This window comes from Triticum dicoccoides, chromosome 3B (assembly GCF_002162155.2).
Source record: "Triticum dicoccoides isolate Atlit2015 ecotype Zavitan chromosome 3B, WEW_v2.0, whole genome shotgun sequence".
NCBI classification, from domain to species: Eukaryota; Viridiplantae; Streptophyta; class Magnoliopsida; order Poales; family Poaceae; genus Triticum; species Triticum dicoccoides.
Window position 1 is genome coordinate 59,401,932 of NC_041385.1, and position 27,058 is coordinate 59,428,989.

Below are 27,058 nucleotides of genomic sequence, written 5' to 3' on the forward strand. Positions count from 1 at the left end.
CCTCCACCGCCACCAACTGCGGCCGCCACCCCTCCTCCACCGCTCCCCACTGCGGCCACCGCCACCCCCTCCTCCACCGCCCCCAACTGCATCCACCTTCCCCAAGCTTCATGGCCGGCAGCCAAGGCGGCGGTTCTTCGATGCGGCCCAAGGACGGCCACCGTAGCAGAGCTTCTCCGATAGCGCGGCAGCTGGAGATTCCCTCAGGTTAGTAATGCCTAGAGTAGTATGAAAGTTTAGAAGTTTGGAGTAATGCCGAGAGTAGAATGGTTTGGTTTTGACTCGAATGATCCTGTTTAGTAATGCCTAGATGAAGATGGTCTTGTTTAGTAATGCCTAGAGTAGAATGCTTTAGTTAAACCGAATGAGTGCTCGAAGGATCAATACTAGTGCTTGTGCTTGTTTTAGATAAATACTTGTGCTTATTTCCTTGTCAGTGGTGAACTCTGATCTTTGGTTGCCTTTGCTTTTTTAATAAAAAGTTGGGGCAGGGGGGCAACCCCTTTTGTTTCAAAAAAAATTCCTTGTCAGTGCTATGGCATTAGTAAATGGAACTATATATCTGAGACTTGATTGAGCTATTTGTGTTATTTTTTGCCATATATGATATGACACTTAGATTAGGAAGATTTTGCTTTGGAACTGAGAGTAACCATATATATTTTGTTTTTCAGATTCTAATGAGAGCACTCGTAATAAGTACCGGAGAGTCCTGATTGGTAGGGCCGAGTCGTCCGCCTCCCATCAGGCCACAACCGAGGCATCGTCATCGTCGGATGGCGATGTCGGAGTGGACTTAGATCTGCTCGCCACCGAGTCGGGCGACATGGAGGCCTCGGACGGCTCGGGGTCTACCTCGAGCAACATTTCCAAGAGGAACAAATCCGGGCATGGTCCGGGGAAGGTCCCGGAACCAACTGTTGCCAGCAACAGTCCTGTCATTTTCCCGACATGAGAGAGGGGTAAGCAAGCATTTCATTTGCATCATATTTTGGATGCCACATCTTTGACACTCACATATGCTTGTCTTTTATATCATGCAGTCAGTGGGAATTTATCCCGACACAACCTAAGGGGGCACGCCCGCCGAACCACGTCATCAGCTCCCTCTTGAGGAAGCACTTCCCTGGATTGTCCAAGCCGGGTGATGACAACCCGCCGTTGCCAGGTTTAACTTGGGAGCATTACCGACACAACAAGGATGAGCACGATGTCACCATGGCCACTCGGGTCATCAATGCTTTTTTGTAAGTATCTTAGCTACGACCACTGCATTTTTTCATATCCAAATCCTTGCTTGCGTGGATGGTGAGAAGATGCTATATGATTTCTTGTAGCAAACATTTGCTTGCATGGATGGTGAGCAGTAGAAGGCGATCAAAGGCATCGTGAAATCTGCCCGAAAGATACTCTCTAACACTAAGCACACGCTGCGGTACAAAGCCGTGATGCAGTATCGGCAGCTCGATGAGAAGGGAGAGAAGATGAAAAGTAAGACTGCTTGCCAGACCAACTTGTCGCGAGAAGAATACCTGTCAGTGGTAAGTGACTACATTAGTTGCTAGTACTTTGATTCATCCCTCTTGTGCCTCAATTATTCGATTTTGTCTGACTAGGTGAAGGAACCATGGATGAAGGACGATTGTTGGGAGGCCCTGGTTGACATGTGGTGTGACCCAGCATGGCAGGCGCAGCATGTGGAGAAGGGAAAGGAACGAGCCAAAATGCCAGGCCCAAGCAACACATGGTATGTGAATTAAGATGTTAACTTTTTCCCACGGTGCATCTTGGTTCATTCAACTTGATGGTTAATTTTGCAGGAGGTGAAGGAGGGTCGCCCGGTCCACATCCTGGAAGCCTAGAGAGAAGGCCACAAGGGGAAGGATGGCGCCGAGTTCTGCAGCGAGTCGGCGGAGGAGAAGTATGGTACCTTCAAAGAGGTCTTCCAGGTGGTGCACGGGCAGGAAGCCGAACATACGTCCAAGCCCCTTGACCCTAAGCTTCTCATCATTGCTGGCGAGGGGAAGGGCCATGGCCGCCACCTCCTTTGCAACGGGGCGATCGCCACCTCCGAGGATCGCAAGCTGCACGAGATACGCGCGTCGATCACTAGCTCAACTCCGTCCATACGGAGTCGCCCAACCGCCGCATCACGTGAGATAGCGCGTCTCATGGTTCGCATCCTAACCTTTTATTTATGTCCATGCCTCGAAGTAGCACCGTTCCAACCTATACGAGCCTAATGCCATGTTACAAGGATTTAATGGCGCAGCTGGATGTTGAAGAGGAGCAAAGGCGGAAGGCTGAGGAGGAGTCCAGAGAAAAGGAACGGGAAGACACTAACAATAGGTTGAAGATGCTTGAGGATCAACTACAGGTAGAACATTATCTAAACTAGAGTAGAAGATTCATTACATAGGGACGAACCACCCTCACGTGACTCTACTCTTATAGGTTCTTATGGAATCTCGAAGCAGTGCAAGTGATGCCCCTCCTCCTCCTCTAGAATGTTAACCCAATGGCCTCTCCTCCTCAAGATGATCTATATATGAACAAGTGTACTTCTATTGTGACGTGCAGGTCTTTTGCAAGTAGTGACAATATGTATGAATTTGCGACTTGTGTGTGACGTCTACTAGGATAATACATTTGACTTGTGTGTGACAATATGTGGACTATCCCTAATTATGCATATATATGTGGACTAGATCAAATTATGCCTATATATGATCAAATTATGGCTATATATGTGTGGACTAGATCAAATTGCACTATAGTGGTTTTTATCTGCAGGGATCAGAAAAGAAATAGCTTGACAACAGAATGGATGGGAAAGATTTACGTGAGCAACACTTGGAAAAAGATAGACTACCGAGAGCAACTCTCGAAAACATGGTCGTCTGGGACACTACTGTTGTGCCACAACTTTTCTGAGAGAAGCTCTCGGAAAAGAAGGAGAGCATTGCTGAGCCTAGCTCTCGGCAAAGCTATGTAAAGTGTCAACTCCCATGAAGGATTGCCGAGAGCACCTCTCGGCAAATATATCGTCATTTTTTTACTGATACAATGTCACCAGTGGGACCACATGTCAGTTAGAAAGAACACACAAAAAATATACGATGTTGTATGTACTTTGCCGAGAGCGACAGTCGGCAAAGTATGCAGTAACTAACGGAGCCGTCTGTTGCGGACGGGCATGCCACGTGGATACTCTTTGCCGTGAGCGGCTCTCGGCGTCTGCAGGGTTTGCCGTGCGGTGCCTCTTTGCCGTGAGGTAGTGACGGGAAAGATTGCAGTTTGCCATGAAGGTGGGTTTGCCGAGAGTGAAACTCGGCAAAGCTTGCTTTGCCAAGCTTTGCCGAGTGTCCGTGTTTTAGCGGTCGGCAAAGAGCATTACACCAGGCGTACGTGAAAATTCCAGTAGTGCCTCGGCATATGTCACACTCAATCCCCGACATTTGGCGCCCACCGTGGGGCGGTACTATGGTACCACGCTGCTCCTGGTTTCGCAGTCCGGGCGGAACCATCTTCATATCGACCGCTGTGGGGTCGCGCCGTCTCTCCGATAGAGGTCGGGGGCTCGACTTTGACACGCCCCCGGAGTGGCCGCGAAGGGCGGCGCATCCTTGTTGTTGGCCTCGCCATCTTTGTCATTATCGGCGCAGCGTCGCCGCCGTCTCTCCGATAGCGCTCGAGGGTCCGACGTCAACACGCCCCCGGACGGCCGTGCGGGACGGCGCGTCCGCGCCGTCTCCACCTTGCTTTCTTCTCCGGAAGGCGCCCGTACGTGTGTACTCGCCGCTCATGCCCGGCCAGACCTTTTCAAGCTTCTCGAGCGCCGTCCGCTGCCGCCGTCAAGCTCCTACTCCGGCCGCTGTCGAGCTCTCCTCTTGCCTGGCTCGCCTCGACTTGGCCATGGAGCCACCACCGCCACCTCTAGCCGCTCGGCTACCTACCTCTCTACGGCGTGCTGTTGTGCACATGCTTGCGTCCTCACAAGCCATAAGCAAGCCAGAGATGCCTGTGCACAAGCTAGCTAGATGTAAGTCAATGGTCAAACCATCCATACACTATGATTTGTTGTTAGCACCTACACTGCATCTTGCCTCTTGCATCTCCGGCCGCGCCAACGCTGCTGCGGCTTGCTGACTCCCAGTCAAGATCCTGCACGGTCGCGCCCGCGGCGCTGCAGATTGATGCGTCCCCGTCCGAGCTCTTCCCTAGCGCCCCGCACTCCGGCCGGCCCCTGCGCAACCGCCCCATGTTCACGCCGCCCTGTGCCGGCCTCCGCGCGGCCTTTTGTGCCTGTGGCCGGGTGCCCGCCGCGCTCCTTGCTGCTCGTCGGCCTCCCAGCCGCCGGGTCCGCCCCGCCAATGGCCGGCTGCTCTCGGCCTCCCTAGCGCCTGCTCCGCCTCGTCACGCCGTCCGCCTGCTTCGCGCCACCTTTTCAGCGACGGCAGCTCAGATTTAAACCCAGCCTCCTCCTTTAGCTGGCTCTGCCAGCTCGCCGGCCTCCTCCAGAGCCTGCCGGGTCGTCCTCGCGCACCGGCTCCCGTGCCTACCAGGTCGTCCTCACATGCCGGCTCCCGCGCCCGCTGGCCCGTCCTCGCGTCCCAGGCGCGACACCCTCGACCACGCCGGGCGTCGTGCCAGGTTGCCCGGCCTCCTCGCCAGTCAGCCTCCGTGTGCTGAGGCCGGCTGCTCCGCTCCCCGATGCCGACTGCTCCGCTCCAGCTCCCGACGGCCGGCTGCTGCTCCGTGCCGACATCGCCCAGCGTCGACCCGGCCTCCGGCTGCCCGCCCCAGCACCTTCGCCTGGCTGCGTCATCCCCGACAGCCGGGCCAACTTCGCCCCCGCGCCGGCTGCCCAGCTCCCGGATGCCGGCTGCTCCGCTCCAGCTCCCGACGGCCGCCTCCGCGTGCGCCGCCTGCTCCTGCCGGCTCCCCCGCAACCCGGCCTGCCTAGCCGGCTACTGCTGGCTCCCGCTGTTCAGCTGCCCGTGGTCGGCTGAAACGAAAATGGGGAGCATGCATCCGGCTGCCCAGGGCCGGCTGAAGAAGAAAATATAAAAAAAGGCGGGCTGCTCGCGTGATCCATCCGGCTGCTTGGGCAAAAAAAAAAAGTCCGGCTGCCTGTAGCCAGGAGAAAAGAAAGAGAAGGGAAAAGATTGTTGTCGGGTGGAGAAAAGTCAGGCCTGATGCCCAACCGGCCGCAGAGACAAAAGGTGTCCGTCCGACTGCCGACTGCTGGTAGAAGAAAGAAGAAAAAGGGCACTACAAGACGCCTCGTCGCCTGGCCGGCTGTCTAAGCCGGCTCGCCGTGTCCCGCTCGCCCCTTGGTCGGTCAAACCCGTCCAGATGGACCCTCCTCGAGCGCCCAACGGCTCGGGGGCTACACCCAGCGGGTGCACTGACGCGCCCCCGCGAGAAAGAAGACAAAGTAGTTGCCGGGAGATCCGGCCCGACTGCTCAGCAGTCGGCCTGAATATCGAGGGCTACACCCAGCGGGTGCGCTGACGCGCCTCCATGAGGAAAAAGACAAAGTAGTTGCCAGGAGATCCAGCCCAACTGCTCAGCAGTCGACCCGACTCTCGGGGCTACACCTAGTGGGTGCGCTGGCGGGCCCCCACGGAAGATTGCAAGAAACAAAAACAAAGTGACAAAAAGTGTCCGCCCGACTACTGACAGCTGGACAAATATTGCTGGCTGCCTACCTGCCTGGACGGAAAGAAGAAGTATCCATTCGGCTGTCTGGGCGGACAAAGAAGACGAAGTAGTTGCCAGGAGATCCGGCCCGACTGCACAGCAGTCGGCCCGAATCTCGGGGACTACACCCAGCGGGTGCGCTGACGCGCCCCCGCGAAGAAGAAGACAAAGTAGTTGCCGGGAGATCCGGCCCGACTGCTCGGTATTCGCCCCGGATCTCGAGGGCTACATCCAGCGGGTGCGCTGACGCGCCCTGCGAAGAACAAGACAAAGTGGTCGCCGGGAGATCCGTCACGTTTGCTCTGTACTCGGCCTGAAACTCGGGGGCTACACCCAGTGGGTGCGCTGGCGCGCCCCCACGGAAGATTGCAAGAAGCAAAAACAAGAAGTGTTTTGTCCAGCTGCCAGCAGCCGGCAGAAAGAAAAAAGAAGAAGAGGGCGCTGCGAGACTCCTCGCCACCTGGCCGGCTGCGCGAAGCCGGCTCGGCCGCGTTCCACTCGCTGCCTGGCCGGTCAAGCCCGACCGGCTGGACCCTCCTCGAGCACCCGGAGGCTCGAGGGCTACACCTAGCGGGTGTGCCGACGCTCTCCGTGAGCGCCGAGTCGTGCCAGCTCTCTTCGACGACCGCGACTACATGAAAATCAATGTGAGCTCCTCACCCGCTTATTTTTGCACCACACAAACATGGGTAACCTCGAGCAATGCTCGGGGGGCTATCTCTCCGCATTTTATTACAGTTGCACTACTGTTCGATCCGATGCTAGCCAGAGTTGGCCCGGAGGCTGGCCGCTTGGCCTGAGAGGTTATTTCCCGTAGACGGCTTAGTAGCGTGTGCAGTACCAAAGGCCCAACTCTCAGCCACAGACCGCAGAGCGGCTGTCCGGCTAACAAGAGCAAAAGCTGGAGGTCACCTCACGTGAAAAAATGTCCGGGAAGAGAAACGCTTTGGGCGACCCGACCATTTGCTTTATGATTATCAGCTTGGTTAAATCCGCTCCTAGAGTCTGAGTACTGTACACTCCACTTCGCGGCCCACTCTCAGCCACAAACCGCAGAGCGGCGTTCCAGCGAGCGAGAGCACAAGCCAAAAAGCGGAGGGAACACGAAAAAGATTGAAGGGGGCTCGGACGAAACCGAGTCGGCACCCTCCGCATAAAACTTGCAATGCTAAAAACATTCATTTGATATATCTGCGTGGACTAACTTTGTCTTTTGCATGCTCATTTCGGTGAACACCCACCAAAAAACCTCCGCCCAACTTTGCCAAGTTGCCCGGAGGCTTGGGGGCTACTGTCAGAGTAATTGTCCACGGGTACCTCGAAGACGGCGAGACAATAAATCAAGACATCGGGGCTAGCAAAGCCCCTCAGTCCGACTGCCCGGCTGCTCCTGCTGCCTCCCCGTCTGACTGCTCTGCCCGGCCGGCTGCCGGCTGCTAACTGCGCCGACCAGCCTGCTGTCGACTACGCCGACCAGCCTGCTGTCGACTACGCCAACCAGCCGGCTGCCGACGTCAGCCCGACCCGACACTGACAAGACGCCGACGAGACGGTTGTACCTGAGCACTGTTCATGTGTCACCCTAACCATCATGTACAGTGACACTTGTCCCTGGGCACTATTTATGAAGTGACCCAGGGGACAAGTGTGACATCCCACCATGCCACTAGCTAGCTAGCTACCATACCTACATAGCTTACATCCTAAGCTGTCTCACACTATAAAAGGAGGCCTCCTCCATCCATCTAGTAGGATGGACTCACGCACACACACAAGCAAGCTAGCTAGCAAGAGAGCTAGCGAGCCGCCACACACCCACGCATGAGCACCCAAGCTCACTCACGGCCAAGCATGGCCACTAGTTCATACGGCCACCCGGCCATGGGCATGCATGCCTGAGATACAGCTCCAGGAGCACTTTGTACCAGATATACATCCTAGATATACTCAGACATGCAGGAGTAGGGGTATTATCTCTCCGGAGAGCCCTGAACCTGGGTAAACTAGCGTGTGCTACTCGCATACCTGTCCCCGGATATTCCGACAACAGTCTTGCCCTCACATGATAAGCCATCCCTTGGCATATATCGCACCCAACCCCCGACACCAGAGCTCTAGTTTTGAAACTAGATAAATAATATTTTGAGCGGCATACTTTCATTGTTAACATAACAGCTGAGAGATCTCGATATCTTCCAGGCTACACACATTATAGGCGGTTCCCAAACAGAATGTAAAGTTTATACTCCCTCACCACCAACAAGCATCAATCCATGGCTTACCCGAAACAACGGGTGCCTCCAACTTACAACAATCCTGGGGAGTTTTGTTTGCAATTATTTTTGATTTGAGAATGGGACTGGGCATCCCGGTTACCGACCATTTTCTCGTGAGTGAGGAGCGGAGTTCACTCCTCATGAGAATAACCCACCTAGCATGGAAGATATATACATCCCTAGTTGATACATGAGTTGTTCGAGCATACAAAACAAAATTTCATTTAAAGCTTTAGTGTTTGGCACATACAAATTTACTTGGAATGGCAGGTAGATACCGCATATAGGATGGTATGGTTGTCGGTGTCAAAACCGGCGGATCTCGGGTAGGGGGTCCCGAACTATGCATCTAAGGCTAATGGTAACAGGAGGCGGGGGACATGATGTTTACCCAGGTTCGGGCCCTCTCGATGGAGGTAATACCCTACTTCCTGCTTGATTGATCTTGATGATATGAGTATTACAGGAGTTGATCTACCACGAGATAGTAGAGGCTAAACCCTAGAAGATAGCCTATGATTATGATGTTGTCGTCCTACGGACTAAACCCTCAGGTTTATATAGACATCGGAGGGGGCTAGGGTTACACAAAGTCGGTTACAGAGAAGGAGATCTACATATCCGAATTGCCAAGCTTGCCTTCCACGCAAAGGAGAGTCCCATCCAGACACGGGACGAAGTATTCAATCTTGTATCTTCATAGTCCAACAATCCGGCCAAAGTATATAGTCCGGCTGTCCGAGGACCCCTGAATCCCGGACTCCATTAGTAGCCCCTGAACCAGGCTTCAATGATGATGAGTCCGGCAGGCAGATTGTCTTCGGCATTGCAAGGCGGGTTCCTTCTCCGAATACTCCATAGATGATTTTGAACACGAGAGTCGTGTCCGGCTCTGCAAAACAAATTCCACCTACCACCATAGAGAGCACAATATTCCACAAATCTAATCTGCCGACAACTTTACATAGCGTGACATCACGCCATGACCCGATTATTATTCAAACAATTTTTTCCACCAGCCACTACATGCGCTGCCAGGTGGTTTTATTGGCACGTCTTGTCGAAGGAGAGATCGTGTTCCCCTTATCACGGGATCCTCATCAATACAGGTGTGGGTAATTGAGGCAATCCAGGATTATGGGGTATCCGGACTGCCGGACTATATACATCGTCCAGACAATTGAAGCGTGAAGATACAAGCCTCAAGACTTCGGCCCGTGTCCGGATGTGACTCTCCTTTGCGTGGAAGGCAAACTTGGCGATCCGGATATTATGTTTCCTTCCTTGTAACCGACTCCATGTAAACCCTAGACCTCTCCGATGTCTATATAAACCGGAGAGGATGGTCCTTAGAAGGCCGATCACAATTACAATCATACCATCATAGGCTAGCTCTTAGGGTTTAGCCTCTACGATCTCGTGGTAGATCTACTCTTGTATTACTCATATCTTCAATATTAATCAAGCAGGAAGTAGGGTTTTACCTCCATTGAGAGGGCCCGAACCTGGGTAAACATTGTGTCCCTTGCTTCCTATTACCATCAGCCTAAGACGCACAGATCAGGACCCCCTACCCAAGATCCGCCGGTTTTGACACCGACATTGGTGCTTTCATTGAGAGTTCCTCTGTGTCGTCTCTTTCAGGCTTGATGGCTTCTTCAATCACCAACAACACGGTCCAGGGCGAGACTTTTCTCCCCGAACAGATCTTTGTGTTCGGCAGCTTCGCACTGCGGGCCAATTCGCTTGGTCATCTGGAGCACATCGACAGCTACGCCCCTGGCCACCAGATCAGGTTCGGAAACTTGAACTACACAGTAGATATTCGCGGAGACTTGATCTTCGACGGATTCGGCCCTGTCGGACAATGCTCGGGACATCACCCCTGAAGTAGCCCCAGATCTAAATCCCGAGCAGGTTGTGTCGCCCAAGGATGGAGGGGTAGACCCCGTCCCGCAGGCCGCATACTCATCGGCGGTGGAGCTGAACACAGGTCTCACCTCTATGGAGGCCTGTAACCCCGGGCCCCCCGGACTCGTATGCGGTTGCTGGTTTTGGTCCGCACACCCTCGAGCCAGCCGAACTAGGTTGGGCTCTGGTAATGGAGTTTACCGCTCCGGACATCTTTCAGCACTCGCCCTTTGGCGACATGCTGAACTCATTAAAGTATCTCTCTTTGTCATGAGGCTCTGGGCCGAACTATGTCCGGCTTGAGTGGGAAGCAGGTGACGAAGGAATTCGCGGCCCACCCACCACCCACTTCATTGCCATGGCCGATGATTTAACCGACATGCTTAATTTTGACTCCGAAGATATTGATGGTATGGACGACGATGCAGGAGACGTATAGGAGCCACCGCTCACAGGGCGGTGGACAACCACCTTTCATACAATATATATATGGTGGACACTCTGAAAGAAACAAATGGCGATGAGGCAATGGAGGATAACCCCTCCAAGAAGAAAGCAAAACATGGGCGTCACTAGCGCCTCTCCAAGCCCCGCCAAGGCAATACCGGCACCGGAGACGAAAACAATCCGGCTGGTGCCAAAGATGAATACAACCCTGATCAGCCCGCCTTCGAGCAGGCCAAGCAGGAGGATGGGCAGGACAACCCAGATGAACAGGCGACGGACAGGTATCCGAAGGAGGACAACTACATGCCCCCCTCCGAAGACGATATTAGCATCAGCGACGACGAGGTCGGCGTGCCTGAGGACCCCGCAGAGCAGGGGCGCTTCAAGCGCCGGCTTATTGCCACTGGGAGGAGCCTGAAGAAGAAGCAACAACAGCTTCAAGCTGATCAAGATCTACTCACAGACAGATGGACGAAAGTCCTGGCAGCCGAGGAATATGGACTCGAGCGCCACACGGCTGACCGGCCGCCTCGAGGTCGGGATAAAATGGCATATCATCCCAAATACCAGCCTGCACCCCCGCGCCAGTTTACTACAACCCGGGGCAATACTCAGGACCCGCGTGATAGATTGGATAGCACCACAGGACAACCAAGATCGATCTACGGATCACGAGGGTGTGCTGAAGCACATGACGATGACCATCATACCAGAAACACTAACAGTAATTCCGGCCGGCCCGAACACAACCAGCCAGATTTCATGACATAACCCGGCATAGAGGTGCCGCACACCCTCTCTGCTTCACTGATGAAGTGATGGATCATGAATTCCCAGAAGGGTTCAAAACCGTAAACATCGAATCATACGATGGCACAACAGACCCCGCGGTATGAATTGAAGACTTCCTTCTCCACATCCACATGCCCCGCGGAGATGATCGACATGCCATCAAGTATATTCCCCTTAAGCTCAAAGGACCCGCCCGGCACTGGCTTAACAGCCTGCCCGCAAATTCCATTGGAAGTTGGGAAAACCTGGAAGACGCATTCTTTGTCAACTTCCCAGGCACATATGTGCGACCTCCGGACGCCGATGACTTGAGCCACATCACTCAACAGCCTGGAGAATTAGCCAGGAAATTCTGGACTCGGTTCCTAACTAAAAAGAACCAAATAGTTGACTGTATGGACGCCAAAGCCCTGGCGGCCTTCAAGCATAATATCCGCGACGAGTGGCTCACCCGACACCTCGGCCAGGAGAAACCCAAGTCCATGGCAGCTCTCATGACACTGATGACCCGCTTTTCCGCGGGCGAGGACAGCTGATTGGCTCGCATCAGCACTACGCCACATTCTGGCACGTCAGATGTCCATGACAATAATGGCAAGCTACGGCGCAACAGACACAAGCGACGGAACAATGGCGACAACACCGAAGACACGGCAGTCAATGCCGGATTCAGTGGATCTAAATCCGGTCAGCGGAAGAAGCTATTCAAAAGAAACAATCAGGGACCGTCTAGTCTAGACCGTATACTAGAGCGCTTGTGCCGAATTCATGGCACCCCAGACAAGCCAGCCAACCACACCAATAGAGACTGTTGGGTATTAAACAGGCCGGCAAAATAAATGGCGAAAAAAAAGGACAAGGGGCTGCAGAGCGACAACGACGAGGAGCCCCGGCGTCCGAACATGGGGGGACAGAAGAAACTCCCCCCAAGGTGAAAATGGTCAACATGATCTATGACACTCACATCCCCAAGCGGGAACGGAAGCGAGCACTACGGGACGTCTACGCGATGGAGCCAGTCGTCCCCAAACTCAACCCATGGTCAGCTTGTCCGATCACCTTTGATCGTAGGGATCATCCTACTAGCATCTGTCACGGCGGCTCGGCCGCATTGGTCTTAGACCCAATCATCGACGGATGCCACCTCATGCGAGTCCTTATGGACGGCGGCAGCAGCCTGAACCTGCTTTACTAGGAAACAGTGTGCAAAATGGGCATCGATCCTTCAAGGATCAAGCCCACCAAAACCACCTTTAAAGGTGCAATTCCTGGACTAGAGGCGTGTTGTACGGGCTCTATAACATTGGAAGTGGTCTTCGGATCTCCGGACAACTTCCGGAGCAAGGAGTTAATCTTTGATATCGTCCCTTTCCATAGTGGTTACCACGCACTGCTCGGGAGAACCGCATTCGCTAGATTCAATGCGACACCACACTATGCATACCCCAAGCTCAAGATGCCAGGCCCGCGCGGGGTCATAATAGTCAACGGAAACATGGACCGCTCTCTCCGTACAGAAGAGCATACTGCAGCCCTCGCGGAAGAAGCACAATGCGGCCTCCTCCGGCGAACCACCAATTCGGCGACGACAACCTCAAGCACCGTCAAGCGAGTTCGGAGCACCCCGCAATAGGACCACCAGGCACGCCAAGAGCACGACTAGCAGTCTGGCCTCCGCTCAAAGCCCATCAAAGAAGCATTGGTGCCACGCATACACAATTATGCACTTGAAATACCATGGGCACAGGCGGAGGCGCAGCAGTGGCTCAGTCAGCAGTGCGGTATCACCGCCACATACGTTCGTAACCTTTCCTTTCACCTTTCAGGACATTGCTTTAGTGCAGCCTCTCCAGAAGAGCCGGATTGTCGGACTTACATAGGAGAGAAAACCAAGGAGGCAACAGGCTTTGCGCACAGAAGGAAATACCCAGGTGGAATCTATTTACGATCGTTATACCTGCTTTATCTATCTGTACGTAGCCTGCCCCTGGATAGGGTATGTCAAATAATCCTATTTATCTCCGCTTAATGCATTCATTGTTAACATATGCTTAAAATTATTATTCATCAATGGGAGATCATATATAGCGTCAGCTTATTATTCTTATTTGAGCATTTTTTTCATAAAAATGTCTATTCGATGTTGCATCTGTACACCTTGGTACGTTAAGTTTGCCAGGGGCTTCTTATGGCGCACCATAATAAGGCAAGAGAAGTCCGAACACTTTCAATAGTGGGCACCCCGAACTTATACCATTATATGCATTAGCTCCGACTCATGTCTTGGGTCTGCAGTTGGGATAGCCCGGCTCCCTTGTTTTGGTGCCTTACGTTCCGTTATATCGGCTAAGGTAGCGTAGGGAGAACTACTGCGATTGTGTCCCGGTTCTTCCGCACGAGCACCTCAGTAGGGAAAGCCGAAAACTGACGGACATGATGTGGCGAGAGCTGATCGCTGTTCGAGAGCTCTTAAAATCCTTAAAGATTTTTCCGCTTTACGCGATAATTCGGCTTCGTCCGATCTAGGCGTATATAGCGCCCCATTCGGCCTTCCGGATTCTAGGGGCTTCGCCAAAATTTAAAATTGTAGACTTCTATGGCTAAGTGAAGGTTATAAAGCCGCATAGTCCGATTGCCTTGTTCGCTGCGCCGGACACCTCCTTAAGGGACCAAACATTTGGATAAAGAGTGTCCGGGTTTTCCACGAACACCCCAGTACTAGTTACATGGGGGCGGAAGCCGACGACTGGCCGACTTTCAGAATTTTATAAACAGCCGCACATAAGGTAATATTTTAAATAACAAAAGCGCTACATAGCGCATGTAACTTCATCCTTAAATTACAAACATGACAGAAGTGAATTCATTCTAAAATTATGTCCTTGGTACACTCTTCGTCCATGAGGCGAGCGCCCTTGATAACGCCATCGTAATACTTCTCCGGATAGCGATGTGCCTTGCCCTCTAGTGGGTCGTCCTTCACCAGCTGCTCTGCATCCAGCTTGCCCCAATGTACCTTCGCACGGGAAAAGTCCCGGCGGGCACCCTCAATGCAAACGGATTGCTTGATGACTTCCAGTCGTGGACAGGCATTCACCATCCGCTTGATCAGGCCGAAGTAGCTGGTGCGCAGGGGCTCACCAGGCCACATCCGGACTATGAAATCCTTCATAGCCACTTCGGCCGCCCTGTCGAGTTCGACCAACTGCTTCAGTTGGTCACTCAGAGGCGTTGGATGTTCGGCCCCAGCATACTGGGACCAGAACAGCTTCTCTGTTGAGCTCCCCTCCTGAGCACGGTAGAACTCCGTGGCATCTGATATGCTACATGGCAGATCTGCGAATGCCCCTGGAGAGCTCCGGACTCGGGTGAGTAAAAGAAACACCTCCTCCACATGTTTGCTTTGCATAAAGAATTTCTTACCCGCTGCTATCTTTTTGGCCTCCTGGATTTCCTGTTGTGCCTTCTCGGCTTCGGCCTTGGCGTCTTTTATACTTGCAAGGGCCTTCGCAAGCTCGGCCTCTTTCGCCTTAAGCTCATGCTCCACGGACTCGAACTTTTTGCCGAGCTCCTGGAGATCTTGTTGTACCTCGCTCACTCGGGCATCTTGCTTCTCGCGCTCCTTGCGTTCCAAGGCCGCCTTGTGTTCGGTCTCAGACTACGTTTTTTCAGAGATGCCACTTCGGTGGTGGCCCCTGTTACAAAATCACGACACTTCGTCGTTAGAATAACCAATTTTATCTACCCTTCATTATATGAGAGCGGGGAATCACTCACCTTTGTTCTTTTCGAGCTGCCTCCTCGTGAGGTCGAGCTCTCCCTGCGCCTGCTCCAGGTCCTGTTTTAGTCCGGCGATCTCGGCCGTACGTACCGCAGCGGCAAGCAACACATCCTGCTTATTCACATTCAAACTTATTGTTAAACTCATGCGGATTATAATTGACCCTCCGTTTGATTTTTCCTTCCGAACACCAAATAGAGTATCAGGGGCTACCACCTATCGGGTGGTAATTTCACACATTTTTATTACTTACATCAAAGCCTGTCAGGAGGCTGGTGCAGGCTTCGGTTAGTCCGCTCTTTGCGGACGAAACCTTCTGAATCACCACACTCATAAGAGTACGGTGCTCTTCATCTGTGGAAGCGCCGCGAAGCGCTTCCAGCAGACAATTCGGCGCCTCGGGCGCAACAGAATTCCTCGACACAGACGGCTCTCCCTCCCTAACGAGGGGCTGCCCACCTGAGTCTGGAACCATTGAAGGCTCCAGAACAGTGTTCGGTTGAGAGCCCAGCCTACTGTGGCTCTCATCAACATGTTCCACGGGGATCATGAACCTCGCGTGTCCGACGTCTAGAATGCCGCCTCGGGGTGCCTCCAGAGCCACCTCCCCCCGCTCTAGGAGCCTTTGGGATAACACCTCTGTGTCATCTGCAGGCTGAGGAGTAGTGGCCGTCGGGAGCGTGTTCATCGCCGAATCGCTCAAGGACCCATCCGAAGGCGACGCCTCGGGAAGGACCCTGGCCGGACTACATACAAGTTCGGCGTTATGATAAAACTATGAAGCAAAATTACGATGGAGTGCGGATACTTACGATCACACTAGGGGCTTCTTCCTGGGCAGCCACCCCTCCTCGCTATCGGTGGCGGTGGCGGAGTAGTACGGAAGGGACGCCTTTCCCTTCTTGGACGTCCCAGCCTCCCCCTCCAGGGCGACCTTCCTCTTTTTCTCGCCCCAATACGGGGAGGTGGAGCTTCTTCTTGTTTCCCCCGCCTCCGTGGGAGGAATCTGCCTTTTCGTCATCGAACGACGAGGGTATGACGGCCTTGCGCCGGGGGCCTCTTCTGGCCCCCTGGTCCGCCCTCTCTGGCCCCTCGTCCTTTCCGGATGGGGCAGCCTCCTCTTCTTCTTCTTCCCCTTCGAGGGAGGAGTGTGCCTCGTCGTCTTCCGACGAGGCTTCTGGCGCAACCTTACGTCGGAGACCCTTTCGGATCCCCGGGGCCTTCTTATCGGCCTTCTTCTCCGGCCCCTTGTAGGGCGCCAGGACCAACATCTTTGTCAGGAGAGCATTAACTGGGCTTTCTGGTAGCGGAGCTGGACAGTCAATCTGCTCCGCTTTCTCCATGTAATCCTGAATAAATATGCACAATTACTTAAGAATCCCCCATGAATATATTGGGAAGAACCGAATCCGGTGGTAGCCTGAGAACTCACCTGACTAGGAGGCCACGCGGCGTGGAGCCCACGGTCCTCGGATATGGGAGGAGGTACTTCGGAGGCCTTGAACAATGCCTTCCACGCGTTTTTGTGCTTCTTGCCGCAGAGCCTCTGAAGCGTCTGGTGTTCGTCCGGGACGAACTCCCACAAATTGAATGCCCTCCTTTGGCACGACAGAATCCGGCGAACGAGCATGACCTGGATCACGTTGACAAGCTTGATGTTCTTGTCCTTCATGCCCTTAATGCAGTTTTGGAGTCCGGTCAGCTCTGTAGATTCGCCCTAGGACAGGCCCTTCTGTTCCCAGGAGGTGACCGCATGGGGGTTCCGGATCGGAACTCGGGGGCCTCCGCCCAGTTGTCGTCACGCGGCTCGGTGATGTAGAACCACTCCATATGCCACCCCTTCATGGTGTCCCCAAAGGAGCCGTCAAGCGAGGTGACGTTAGGCATCTTGCCCACCATGGCCCCTCCGCACTCCGCTTGCTGGCCGCTCACGATCTTCGGCTTCACGCAGCAGATATACAGCCACAAGCCGAAATGAGGCTTGATGCGAAGGAAGGCCTAGCATACGACGATGAACGCTGAGATGTTGATGACGAAGTTCGGGGCTAGACCATGGAAATCTAGCCCGTAGTAGAACATGAGCCCGCGGACGAAGGGGTAAAGTGGAAACCCCAGTCCACGGACGAAGTGGGCGAGAAACACGACCCTCTCGTGGGGTCCTGGAGTTGGAATAACCTACCCGTCGTTTGGTAGCCGGTGCGCTGTGTCTGCGGCCAAGTATCCGGCCGCTCGAAGATTCACGATATTCTTCTCCTTCACGGTCGAAGCCACCCACTTACATCCTGCTCCGAACATGTTATGCTATGCGGAGAAGACTTGGAATAGGGCGCTCGAGCTCGAGGGGGCAAGAGTGGGCAAAGGAGGAAGAAGGCGTGGGTAAAAAAGAGGAACTCTTATCCCTTTATAGAGGCGACGGAAGCGGTGCGCCTCCCCACTTGACCGTTGGGAATCGCTCACCTCCCGAGCGCCACGATTGATGGCCTGGCAGGATTACCTGTCATGCCCAATATGCGATACTATCCTAAAGAGACTCGAAGGTCCCACCAAGGATAGAACCGCATATCGAAACGCTTTTGCAAGGTGGATATCATTACATCAACATTACATAATAGATGGGTATACATACAAGAGGCATACAATGCCACACGAATACAACATCACAATACATAAGAGCATCATCCGACTACGGATGAAACACAAACAGAAACTCAAACGACATCCACCCTGCTAGCCCAAGCTGCCGACCTGGAATCTAACCCCTGATCGAAGAAGAAGCAGAAGAAGAACTCCAAGAGAAGAAAACATCGCTCTCGCATCATGATCATCGCATAACCTGTACCTGCAACTGTTGTTGTAGTAAACTGTGAGCCAGAGGACTCAGCAATCCCATTACCATGGGTATCAAGACTAGCAAAGCTTAATGGGAAAGGAAAGGATAAGTGGTGAGGTTACAGCAGCGACTAAGCAAGTATGGTGGCTAACATACGCAAATAAGAAAGAGAAGAGAAGCAACGGAACGATCGTGAAGCTAGCAATGATCAAGAAGTGATCCTGAAGTTCTACTTACATCAAACATAACCCAAAACCGTGTTCACTTCCCGGACTCCTCCGAAAAGAGACCATCACGGCTACACACACGGTTGATGTGTTTTAATTCGAATCTGGTGTCAAGTTATCTACAACCGGACGTTAACAAATTCCCATCTGCCAGATAACCGCGGGCACAGCTTTCGAAAGTTTATACCCTGCAGGGGTGTCCCAACTTAGCCCATCACAAGCTCTCATGGTCAACAAAGGATATTCCTTCTCCCAGGAAGACCCGATCAGTCTCGGAATCCCAGTTTACAAGACATTTCGACAATGGTAAAACAAGACCAGCAAAACCACCCGCTGTACCGACCAATCCCGATAGGAGCTGCACATATCTCGTACTCCGGGCACACCAGATGAGCTAGATGACGGGTTGGCATAGACCCTGGTTGCCCAGGGGGCGCCGGACATCGCTCGGTTTGGACCAGCACTCGGAGGAGAACAGGCCCGCGGGTTAAAATAAAGATGACCCTCGGGCTCCGGAAACCCAAGGGAAAAAGGGTTAGGTGAGGCAAATGGTAAAACCAAAGTTGGGCCTTGGTGGAGGAGTTTTATTCAAAGCGAACTGTCAAGGGGGTCCCATAAATCACCCAACCGCGTAAGGAACGCAAAATCCGGGAACACAACACCGGTATGACGGAAACTAGGTCGGAAAGAGTGCAACAAAACACCAGGCATAAGGCCAAGTCTTCAACCCTTTACCACGTATATAGATGCATTAATTAAATAAGAGATATTGTGATATCCCAACATCATCATGTTCCAACATGGAGTAATCTTCAACTTCACTCGCAACTAACAACGCTATAAGAGGGGCTGGGCAAAGTGGTAACATAGCCAAGCAACGGTTTGCTAGGAAGGGTGAAAAAGGTTAGAGGCTGACATGGCAATATGGGAGGCTTGATAGGCAAGAGATAGGTAGCGCAGCAAAGCGATAGAACGAAGCAACTAGCATAGCAATGATAGTAGTGAGATCGAGGGTAACGATAATCTTGCCTGAAATCCCGCTAGGAATAAGAACGAGTCCGTGAAGAAGACAAGCGGACGTGATCGAACGAATCCTCACAACTCCGGAACGAAACCGAAGCTAATGAGAGAAGCAACCCGGAAAGAAGCAAACAACACGGTAAACACACAAGCATAATCATGGCATGATGCACAATCAAGTATGATGCATATCCGGTTTAATGAGGTATGGCATGGCAAAGTGCAACAAACAACACTACAAATTAAGTGGAGCTCAATATGCAACGAGTTGCATATTGACGAAACCTCACATTGACATATTTAGTTTAATCTCATTTAAGCTACCAAACAATATTAAATGTTGTTAAACATGGCAAGAGGTGAAGCATAATTAAACTACCTATCTAGGCAAGTTTAAATGAGGCCGGAACAACAAACAACAATTCTGGAAAATCCTCATGTCCATATTTCGAAATTGGTACTGTTCTGCCCTAAAACATATTTTATTGTTGTTAAACAGGAAAATAAAGTGCACCATGTTAAACTAGGAATTTTTCCACCCCATTTACATATAAAGTTTATTAAAATTGGAGCTACGGTTATTTAGTTATGAAATAAATCATTTTAGCACGGCATTTGAGCAAATTAACAGTAAACAACAAGTTAAACATTTTAAACATGAATGAAAGTTGCCAGTTATTAATCTACACAAAATTCGAAGCATTTTACATGTTTGAATCATTTTAATCCGATGCACGGTTAATAAGTTATTCTATGCATGATGTGCAAGGACTTTTCTACAAAACAGGTAAATCCTGGATATATGCTAAATTCGCAGAAGGAAAAAAAACGTGACACGGGCCGAAACTGCTGGACCAACAGAGAGGAGGGTTGTGGGCGCTCACCCATGGGCTTGGCCCGGTGAGGCAGAGGCGAACTGGGCCGGTTGGGCTGCCGGATCTGGTTGCTGGCAGGCTGGATCAAACGAGGGTGTTGATTGGCCTGGTGCTAAGAACGAGGGACGAAGAGAGTGTATGCGGGTTGGATCCCGAGGAAGAGGAGTGGCGGCGGCGAGGAGGATTGGTGGATTGGACAGGATAGGCTAGGGTTTGACTGTTTAAATAGGTAGGGTGGCTAGATTAGGGGCTAAAAGGACCCTCCGATTAAAATCAAACGGTCGAGATAAATAGGTTGGGGAGTCCAATAAAGAAAACAGAGATATCTCATAGATATTTGGGGATGATCCGGATCCGATGGTGACGACTGCTCGGGTCGGGTTCGGGAAAAGTTTTGGACGCGCACGCGAGGGGGTCTGATAGAGGTTAAGAGAGGTTAGGTGGTCACGGTCAAGAGGGAAGCGAAAACCCGGTTGGACTCAGATGGGTCAATGAACGCAACGGAGAGAAGCGAGGAACGACAACTACAAGCGGATGCAAGTTTTAAGAAAACAATGTCGATGCAATGCACATGATGATATGAGATGAAATGCATGACATGAAGAAAATGCAAAACAAAAGAAAAAAACAACCACGAAGGAAATAACATATCACGTCTCCGGAAAAGGCAAGAGTTGGAGTTACAATTATGGAAAGTTACATCCGGGGCGTTACAACACTCCACCACTATGAGAGGATCTCGTCCCGAGATCTAGGATGGCACCGGAGGGAAAAGAAAGAGGAAGATAAGAGGTAAAACTAAGTTGCTTCTTCGACCAATGAGTGAAACCACGAACCTTGAGAAGTTGAACAAATTTAAGGAAACAAAAAAACGGAGATGACCAAGATTGCAAACAATCTGTTAGAAAAGAGGAACAAGGAACTTTAGGAGATCTTGAAGGTTGCAAAGACACGAATCAAGAGTTTAATGGACAAGATAGAATTTGAAACCACTCCGGTTAAAACAAGATGAGAGAGGAAGAATTCGGGCAGCACTCAGGTTGAACATGAAAGGAATAGAACATGAACTTGAGAAGATGGGATGATACTTGATGAAATCAACAACACACTGCCTCCAGAACTATTGAAAGAATGACATAATGGATAAGAAGGATTTCAGACAACACTCAGATTGAAAAGAGAGGCAAAAGTTGATAAGATGGAAGAACTTGAATGGAGGACACGACACGCCGGTTAAATGGATAAGCATGAAAAGAACAAGACCTTCACAATTCGACATGATGAGTGAAAAGAGCAACATTACAATGCCTCCGGAAGAAAGAATAGAAGATAGATCATTGGAATAACAGATGCAGGAGGAAATGCCAACTTCTGCCACAAATGAGCTTGGAAAGCACCCTTCCAAGAAGGTTATAACGGAGTTGTTGGAAAACCAACAACGAAAATAATAATCTTGTAGTGGGCTTATGGAAACATCTCAACACTTGACTAATGAAAAACAATTGCTTGCTTGAGATCAACGAAGATATGAAAAACCTCTTTCACCGAGAAGGATATGGAGAAACCTTGGATCATTGATAAGCACCATAAATAGCAACATTCCTTAGGGAAGGCTTTAGGTGAAATCTATACCAAGATAACTCCAACGAAGAGATTGATGGATTTAAAATACCTCATTCTTAACAACATGTGAATCATGAAGCGTGAATGGAAATTGTCAAGAATGATATAACACCACCTCAAAAGATAAGGTAGAAAGAATTGCACTTCGAAATGCAAGAAGAAGAATACTTGAGTTTTCCAAGAACAATCTTGAAGAACACTTCGAGAATGAGTTAACTCTTTAGCGAACCACCATGTAGAGCCTCCATGAAGAACTCCGGTAACAAAAGGATGATAGAAAGAGAGAGAAGTTTAAAACACAAGGTGAAGCCTTGCGATGATTTAGATGGAGCTTCGCTACGAGATAATGCGGAAAACATGGAGATAAAGATGAAGCATCTCGAACCGAGAAAAATGACATGATGAACAACTCTGGAAAGAAGAAACTAGATTACTTGGATGAAACAATAATAACAATTATGTTATGCGTATCATTCACCAATTTAAATTGATGACAAGCAACGGATATGCATGCTACTTATTCTCATAGAAAGTATTAAGAGAGATATAGAGCAAACTTGAGAAGGTATTGATGGAACCACCGGTGGGATTTGGAAACAACGAATATTTGATATGATAACGAAGGAAGTGAAATCTTGAACGAACCACCTTAAGAATTGAAAATGAAAGTAGCAAAGGCACAATTCACTGGGAAGAATTGGAAAACGAATGAATATACTTGAGGGGATTTAGATACATGACAATGAAGAGATCATGAACTGGTTAGAGGGTATTTGAAAGATGCACCGGTAAGATTTGGAGAATGAGATCTGAAAGCTGGAATGAAAAATACTGAGATGATGGCTCCGGAGAATCCAACTGAAAATACTCCTAAATTGCTCCGGATGGGTGAAAAGAATTTAAGAGAACCATGAATCTTCAAGAGAATGGACAAGATTTAAGAGAAACTCTTCTTCGTTCTTCTATGTTGAGCATGACGATGAGAAACAACACCACGAATTGTTGAGACACTCCGGGATGAAGAATAGAAAGGTTGAACCAACGATCAAAAGAATTTGAAAGTGGTCTTGTAGAAGACATGTGACTGATGAAAATTAATTCTTACATCAAACTTCGAAAAGAATTTGGGAATGGCTCCTCAAAAATTAGAAGAGTCAAGTAAGATCCTAGAAAAAGACCTGTGGGTAGGGCCCACTCAAAATAAAACACCATTGGAAATGATTTTAAAGAGAGATTGCACCACTTGAATTCAACGACTTGAATGAGATAATAATCTCCAAATAGCTTGAACAATGAACGGAAACATGATTCTTCTGAGATATCTTGAGCACTCCGGATATGAATAGAGAGAGGTGAGCAATTAATAGGTGCACCGGCATGAGAAAGCATTTGCAACAAGGAAAAGAGTATGATCAACACCGCAAGCTTGAATTGGATCCACCGGAGAAGAAAAGAGACGAAGAATGATAAACTTGAAGCTTCCTTAGTATCTTCCTGAGAATCACCGGATAAGAACATTGACGGAAAAGAATGGAGAGACTTCCCATCAATAAAAGGATACTTGATTAAGAAATCTGAGTCCTTGAAGAAAAAGGGTGGGAGGGCGGGAAAACAAAGGCAACTTGGGGACGGATGAAACAAACACCGTTGAGAAAACTTAGAATTGATCTTGCGAATGTTGAAATGATCGGATCCACTTGAAAAGAAGCACACCGGTTGGAAAGAATTAACATGACAATCTCGATGATCAAAAGGATTAGTACTCCCATAGAAATATGTGAACACCGCTTGAAAGGTATGGAATCAACACTTGACATTGAAGCAACTCGAATACCACAACTCAAAACAAAACAAAGGATTTGCTTGCAGAAATAAGCCGGAACAAATACATATGATAGAGATTTACCCAATCCCATATCATGCATCTGTCGGAAAGATATTCTAGGAGCTACTTGAATTCCCACCTATAAACTCCCGAAACTTTCTGGTTATGCAATCTGGTGTTGGGGATACAGGGGAAGCAATAAATATCTCACCCAAACTAACAATACCTACATCCAGTTGTATCCATCCGTCAACACATAACCAAGAAACCTTCGGAAATCGTGTACCTCAACCTTCGAAAAGCATCCGTTATACGAGCTATGGCAATACTCCCGAACTCCCCAGTACTGGGTGGCGTCGAGGTTATCTCACCAACAACTGCATAAAAGTGATTTTCGATGTCGGCAAAACTCAGGTATTCCAGAACTGCAACGATAAAAATATGACGACAACACCTCGGAGCTCAACTCCCCGGGACACTTCCACAACCCCTAAATGTCAGGAGGCACCAAGAACAATGTTCTCATCATAAGAATATCGGAACGATCCCAAGATACCCGCGTGATCCTCAAAAAAAATAGTGAAATTTGAGGAGAGGAAAGACAAAACATCGATGTCAAGAGTCCTCACCAGAGCGACGAAGGGGGCTGAGGAGTAAAAAGAATTCCTACTCTCCGATATACATATCCTAAGAATCAAAATAGTTTTCTTCTAGACTCAACAACGGCCAACAATCAAGGTGGCTCCTATGGTCGGTCGAGGCTCTGATACCAACTTGTCACGCCTAATATGCGATACTATCCTAAAGAGACTCGAAGGTCCCACCAAGGATAGAACCGCATATTGATACGCTTTTGCAAGGTGGATATCATTACATCAACATTACATAATAGATGGGTATACATACAAGAGGCATACAATGCCACACGAATACAACATCACAATACATAAGAGCATCATCCGACTATGGATAAAACACAAACAGAAACTCAAACGACATCCACCCTACTAGCCCAGGCTGCCGACTTGGAATCTAACCCCTGATCGAAGAAGAAGCAGAAGAAGAACTCCAAGACAAGCAAACATCACTCTCGCGTCATGATCATCGCATAACCTGTACCTGCAACTGTTGTTGTAGTAAACTGTGAGCCACGAGGACTCAGCAATCCCATTACCATGCGTATCAAGACTAGCAAAGCTTAATGGGAAAGGAAAGGATAAGTGGTGAGGTTACAGCAGCGACTAAGCAAGTATGGTGGCTAACATACGCAAATAAGAGCGAGAAGAGAAGCAACGGAATGATCGTGAAGCTAGCAATGATCAAGAAGTGATCCTGAACTCCTACTTACATCAAACATAACCCAAAACCGTGTTCACTTCCCGGACTCTACCGAAAAGAGACCATCACGGCTACACACACGGTTGATGCGTTTTAATTCGAATCTGGTGTCAAGTTATCTACAACCGGACGTTAACAAATTCCCATCTGCCACATAACCGCGGGCACGGCTTTCGAAAGTTTATACCATGCAGGGGTGTCCCAACTTAGCCCATCACAAGCTCTCACGGTCAACGAAGGATATTCCTTCTCCCAGGAAGACCCGATCAGTCTCGGAATCCTGGTTTATAAGATATTTCAACAATGGTAAAACAAGACCAGCAAAACCTCCCGCTGTGCCGAAAAATCCCGATAGGAGCTGCACATATCTCGTTCTCAGGGGCACACTGGATGAGCCAGACGACGGGTTGGCATAGACCCTGGTTGCCCAGGGGGCGCCGGACATCGCTCGGTTTGGACCAGCACTCGGAGGAGAACTGGCCCGGGGGTTAAAATAAAGATGACCCTCGGGCTCCGAAAACCCAAGGGAAAAAGGGCTAGGTGAGGCAAATGGTAAAACCAAAGTTGGGCCTTGCTAGAGGAGTTTTATTCAAAGCGAACTGTCAAGGGGGTCCCATAAATCACCCAACCGCGTAAGGAACGCAAAATCCGGGAACATAACACCGGTATGACGGAAACTAGGGCGGCAAGAGTGGAACAAAACACCAGGCATAAGGCCGAGTCTTCCACCCTTTACCAAGTATATAGATGCATTAATTAAATAAGAGATATTGTGATATCCCACCATCATCATGTTCCAACATGGAGTAATCTTCAACTTCACCTGCAACTAACAACGCTATAAGAGGGGCTGAGCAAAGCGGTAACATAGCCAAGCAACGGTTTGCTAGGAAGGGTGAAAAGGTTAGAGGCTGACATGGCAATATGGGAGGCTTGATAGGCAAGAGATAGGTAGCGCAGCAAAGCGATAGAACGAAGCAACTAGCATAGCAATGATAGTAGTGAGATCGAGGGTAACGGTCATCTTGCCTGAAATCCCGCTAGGAAGAAGAACGAGTCCGTGAAGAAGACAAGCGGACGTGATCGAACGAATCCTCACAACTCCGGAACGAAACCAAAGCTAATGAGAGAAGCAACCCGGAAAGAAGCAAACAACACGGTAAACGCACAAGCATAATCAGGGCATGATGCACAATCAAGAATGATGCATATCTGGTTTAATGAGGCATGGCATGGCAAAGTGCAACAAACAACACTACAAATTAAGTGGAGCTCAATATGCAACGAGTTGGATATTGACGAAACCTCACATTGACATATTTAGTTTAATCTTGTTTAAGCTACTAAACAATATTAAATGTTGTTAAACATGGCAAGAGGTGAAGCATAATTAAACTACCTATCTACGCAAGTTTAAATGAGGCCAGAACAACAAACAACAATTCTGGAAAATCTTCATGTCCATATTTCGAAATTGGTACTGTTCTGCCCTAAAACATATTTTATTGTTGTTAAACAGGAAAATTAATTGCACCATGTTAAACTAGGCATTTTTTCACCCCATTTAGATATAAAGTTTATTAAAATTGGAGCTACGGTTATTTAGTTATGAAATAAATCATTTGAGCACGGCATTTGAGCAAATTAATAGCAAACAACAAGTTAAACATTTTAAACATGAATGAAAGTTGCCAATTATTAATCTACAAAAAATTCTAAGCATTTTACATGTTTGAATCATTTTAATCCGATGCACGGTTAATAAGTTATTCTATGCATGATGTGCAAGGACTTTTCTACAAAACAGGTAAATCCTGGATATATGTTAAATTCGCAGAAGGAAAAAAAACATGACACGGGCCGAAACTGCTGGGCCAATAGAGAGGAGGGTTGTGGGCGCTCACCCATGGGCTTGCCCCGGTGAGGCAGAGGCGAACTGGGCCGGCTGGGCTGCCGGATCTGGTTGCTGGCAGGCTGGATCGAACGAGGGTGTTGATTGGCCTGGTGCTAAGAACGACGGACGAAGAGAGTGTATGCGGTTTGGATCCAGAGGAAGAGGAGTGGCGGCGGCGAGGAGGATTGGTGGATTGGACAGGATAGGCTAGGGTTTGACTTTTAAATAGGTAGGGTGGCTAGATTAGGGGCTAAAAGGACCCTCCGATTAAAATCAAACGGTCGAGATAAATAGGTTGGGGAGTCCAATAAAGAAAACGGAGATATCTCATAGATATTTGGGGATGATCCGGATCCGATGGTGAGGACTGCTCGGGTCGGGTTCGGGAAAGTTTTGGACGCGCACGCGAGGGGGTCTGAGAGAGGTTAAGAGAGGTTAGGTGGTCACGGTCAAGAGGGAAGCGAAAACCCGGTTGGACTCAGATGGGTCAATGAACGCAACGGAGAGAAGCGA